Genomic DNA, 5,121 nt, shown 5'->3' with positions numbered 1-5,121 from the left:
TCAACAACTGAAAGTCTCAGATTCCTATTATGTATTGCCCACTTTTATGTTTCCAAGCTGATCTTTCATTGCATGGCTTTATGCATTTCACAGGCATGTTGATTATGTGATTGACTCCCATTAGACATCAATCTCCTGGGAACTGGGCTCACAGTAAACTTCTCATTCTATTGGTGCAGCATTCATTAATGTTATCACAAGGCTGGTGGGCTTTTCTATGTGGGAGTTAATTTAAAACTCTACTCTGGTGCTCGCTTCAGCATCACATATACTAAAATTGGAATGATACAGAGAAGATTAGCATGGCCCCTGCGCAAGGATGACACTCAAATTCGTGAAGAGTTCCATATTTTTAGGATTATTGATGTTGTCTACAATGCATCCAACAACAAACTGGTCTGCACCAAGACCCTAGTAAAGAACAGCACTGTGCTCATTGACAGCACACCGCACTGACAGTGGTACGAATCTCACTATGCACTGCCCCTGGGCCGCAAGAAAGGGGCCAGGCTGACTCCTGAAGAGGAAGAGATTTTTTTTTTTTTTTTTTTTTTTTTTTTTGGAGGCCATGAGAAAGATTAAGGGAGGGGAGAAACCCAGGCTCTTTTCTCTCAGTTGGGCAGCATTTTTTGCAGTGGATGTGGCTCTTGTTACCCAGTTCCTGAGGCAGCCCCTGCTAAGGTTCTAGCTCCCTTTGAATTGAGCCAGCCCTGGATTCTTTTTTTTTTTTTTTTTTTTTCAGATTTAATGTGTTTTATTGATTAAAATATTACATTTGTGCCAATTTCCCTTCCCTCTGCTCCCCTCCACCCGGTGGCCCCCCTCCCTCCAGTTGTCCCCCCCTTTTAGATTATGTCCATTAGTTGTGCATACAGTTCCTCCCAACCTCTCTTCGTCTATTCCATTCCCTCCTACCTTGATCCCCAATTCCTATATCATCCCCCTCCCTTTCCCCATTCCCCCTCCCTGTTGACCTCCCCCCAATATGCTTCCCGTACCCACAGTTCCTTTTCCACTCTCGTTGCCTGTTTAGTTTGCCTTTGTTTCATCTCCTTAGCTTCTGTTTTTTAAACCAGTCCCTTTAACATCTCATATAACAGTGGTTTGGATCTAATGAACTCTTTCAGTTTTATTTTGTCCTGGAAACACTTTCTCTGTCCTTCTATTCTGAATGACAATTTCGCTGGATAGAGTATTCGTGGTTGTAGGTTTTGGATTTTCATTACTTTGAATATTTCTTGCCAGTCCCTTCTTGCCTGTAGGGTGTCCCTTGAGAAGTCAGCTGATAGTCTAATTGGGACCCCTTTGTACATAATTCTTTTCTTCTCTCTTGCTGCTTTTAAGATTCTCTCTTTATCTTTAATTTTTGACATTTTGATTATAATGTGTCTTGGAGTGGTTCTCCCTGGGTCCAGTCTCTTGGGAACTCTCCTTGCTTCCTGGACCTGCAAGTCTATTCCCTTCCCCAAGTCTGGGAAGTTCTCCTTTATTATATTTTCACTCAATTTTTCAAGTTCTAGTTCATCTTCCTCATTCTCTGGCAAACCAATGATTCTTATGTTGGGCCTTTTATAGCTGTCCCAGAGGTTTCTGATCCTCTCATTGTTGCTTCCCATTTCCTCTCGCTGCATTGGTTGACTGCTTGTTCCTTCTCCATATTCCAGTTTGTTGAAATGAACTCTGGATTTTTGTTCCTCACCATCTGTCTCGTATGTGGTTTTGTTCCTTTCGTTATGAAATTTTTTCGCTTCTTTCTTATCTTTTTCCTGCTCTTTTGTGAATTCTGTAAGCCACCTGATAACAATGGCCCAGAACTGAGCCTCTGACAGGTTTTTTATCTGTTCATCTGTCAGGTTCTCTATCTGCTGCCTGGTGAGCTGTGTCACCGGTATTTCTATAGTTGTCTGCCTCATTTTGACAGATGCGTTTTGTTTTCTTGGGCCGGCTGTCGGGGGCAGTGCCTGTGTACTCGTAATGACCCAGCGACCGGCGCCGTTTGGCGTCACAAGTCAGCGACCGGCGCCTGTCTGCGACCTATTTCGCAGCCCTGTGGTGCTTTCTTTCTTTGGGGGCGGGGGTCCAAAATGGATTCACACAGTTATTCAGCTAGGAGACCGGGATCCGTCCTCCCGCCCCCCTGGGCCTCACTGTTCAAGGCGATGCGGTGGCCGCTCTCCCCAGCGCTGGGGTCGCGCACTGCCAGGGGCTTGACTGCCGCCGGGATTTTTCGCTGCCCCGCCGCTCCGCAAACAGCTTTGCCCTCTTTAACTCTTACCTGCCCGAATGGCACCGCTGGTTTATAACTTAATATGTTGGGCTTCCGTGTAGTTTTATTTTCTGGAATTTCTAGTTATCCTTTGTTTTGAAGTAGTTGTATTCCTCTCTAGTTGTAGAGGGAGACTTAGCGTGTCCGTCTAAGCCTCCATCTTGGCCGGAAGTCAAGAGGAAGAGATTTTTAAAAAAAAACTATCAAAGAAAGTTCAGAAGAAATACAATGAAAGGAAAAAGAATGCCAAAATCAGTATGGAATTTCCTTTAAAAACTAAAATTGAAACTGCCTTTTCATCCAATGATTCCACTGCTGGGATTATGCCTTAAGAATCCTGAAACACTAATTCAAAAGAACCTATGCACCCCTATGTTCATAGCAGCCTCATTTATAATAGCCAGGTGCTGGAAACAGCACTCGCCAGCCCTTGTTGTTTGCTGATTTGTTAATGATGGCCAATCTGACTGGTATGAAGTGGTATCTCATTGTGGTTTTTATTTGCATCTCTCTGATAGCTAGTGATGTTGAGCATTCTTTTATATGCCTATGGACCCTCTGTATAGCCCCTTAGAGAAGTGTTTGTTCAGGTCCTTTGCCCATTTTTTAATAGGACTGTCTGTCTTCTTGGTGTCAAGATCTGTAAGTTATTTATATATTTTGGAGATCAATCACTTGTCTGAGGTATCATTGGCAAATAGGTTTTCCCATATGGTTGGTTCCCTTTTCATCTTGCTGATGTTTTCTTTTGCTGAGCAGAAACCCTTTAGTTTGATGTAGTCCCATTTTTTTATTCTTTCCTTTATTTCATTGTCATAGGTGATGTATCAGTGGAAAATATTGTTACATGGGAGATATAAAATTTTTCTGCCTATGTTTTCCTCCAGGACTTTTATGTTGTCACAGCTTACATTTAAGTCTTTGATCCATCTTGAGTTTATTCTGGTGTGCGGTGTAAGTTGGTGTTCTAGTTTCATCTTTTTGCATGTCCCTGTCCAGTTCTCCCAGCACCATTTGTTAAAGAGGCTCTTTTCGCTCCATTTTATGTTCCTTCCCCCTTTGTCGAATGTTAGTTGACCGTATATACCAGGGTTTATTTCTGGGCTCTATATTCTATTCCGTTGATTTATAAGTCTGTTCTTATACCAGTACCAGGCTGTTTTAATTAAAGTGGCTTTGTAGTATAGTTTGATGTCTGGTATTGTGATTCCTCCTACTGTGTTCCTCTGTCTCAAGATTGCTGTGGCTATTTGAGGTCTTTTTTGGATCCATATAAATTTTTGAAGTATTTGTTCTAGGTCTGTGAAATATGTCACTGGTATTTTAATAGGAATTGCATTGAATCTATAAATTGCTTTGGGTAGTATGAACATTTTAATGATGTTGATTCTTCCCATTCATGAACATGGTATATGCTTCCATTTATTTGTATCTTCCTTAATTTCTTTCTTCAGTGTTACATAGTTTTCCGAGTACAAGTCTCTTATCTCTTTGGTTAAATTTATTCCTACGTACTTTAGTATTCTTGTTGCTATAATAGATGGAATTTTACTTCTAGTTTCTATCTCTGATTTTTTATTGTTGGTGTACAATTCGATTTCTGAATATTGAGTTTGTACCCTGCTACTTTGCCAAATTCACTTATTATGTCAAGTAGCTTTTTAGTGGCGTCTGTAGAGTTTTTTATGTACACTATCATGTTATCTAAAAATAATGACAGTTTTACTTCTTCTTTTCCATTTTGGATGCCTTTTATTTCTTTTTCTTGTCTGACTGCTGAGGCTAGAACTTCCAAGACTATGTAGAATAGGAGTGGAGAGAGTGAACATATTTGTCTTGTTCCTGATCTCGGGGGAATGCTTTCAGTTTTTGTCCATTGAGTATGATGTTGGCTTCAGGTTTCTCGTATATGGCCTTTATTATGTTGAGGCATGCTCCCTCTATTGCTATTTTGCTGAGTGTTTTCATCATAAATGGGTGTTGTACTTTATCAAATGCTTTTTCAGCATCTATTGATATGATCATGTGATTTTTGTTTTTCATTTTGTTTATGTGGTGTATTATGTTTTTTGTGCTTTTTTTTGTTTTTCTTATGTTTTGTTTTTTGTTTTTCTTTTTAATATGTTTTATGGTTATGCAGTTACAGTTGTTCCAGTTTTTTTCCCTTTGTTCCCCTCCACCCAGTGACCCCCCTCCCTCCAGTTGTCCCCCTCTTAGTCGATGCTCATTGGTTGTGCATATAGTTCTTCTCAACATCTTCCTGTCTACTCCACTTTCCCTCCTACTATGCTTCTTAATTCCTGTACCATCTCCTTCCATTTCCCCACTTCCCCTTCCGTGCTAACAACCCCCCATAATGTTCCCCATACCTATAATTCTTTTTCCACTCTCATTGCCTACTTAGTTTGCCTTTGTTTCAGTTCCCTAGCTTCTGTTGTTGGTTGTTGTGATACAGTTTTCATTATATTTTATTTTTTTATTTTTATTTTTTAATGTGTTTTATTGATTATAATGTTACATTTGTCCCAATTTCCCTTCCCTCTTCTCCCCTCTACCCGATGGCCCCCCTCTCTCCAGTTGTCCCCCCTTTTAGACCATGTCCATTAGTTGTGCATATAGTTCTTCTCAACCTCTCTCTGTCTATTCCATTCCCTCCTACCATGCTCCTTAATTCCTATATCATCTCCCTCCCTCTCCCCCTTCCCCCTCCCTGCTGACCTCCCCCCAATATGCTCCCCATATCTATAGTTCTTTTTCCACTCTCGTTGCCTGTTTAGTTTGCCTTTGTTTCAATTCCCTAGCTTCTGTTGTTGTTTCTTGTGATGCAGTTTTCATTTTAGTGTTCATAGTTTTGA

General features: G+C 40.8%; 1 non-coding gene across 1 annotated transcript; it reads left to right on the top strand.

The window, feature by feature from the left end:
• Positions 1–247: 247 nt before the first annotated feature.
• On the top strand, positions 248–354 carry LOC150003152 (U6 spliceosomal RNA). Its single transcript, XR_016512920.1, has one exon. It is a non-coding gene; the product is annotated as a U6 spliceosomal RNA (small nuclear RNA).
• Positions 355–5,121: the final 4,767 nt, after the last annotated feature.

This window comes from Furipterus horrens, unplaced genomic scaffold (assembly GCF_987537825.1).
Source record: "Furipterus horrens unplaced genomic scaffold, mFurHor1.1.pri manual_scaffold_8, whole genome shotgun sequence".
In the NCBI taxonomy this organism is placed as follows: Eukaryota; Metazoa; Chordata; class Mammalia; order Chiroptera; family Furipteridae; genus Furipterus; species Furipterus horrens.
Note: the sequence above shows the minus strand (reverse complement) of the source record. Positions and strands in the feature narration are given on the sequence as shown.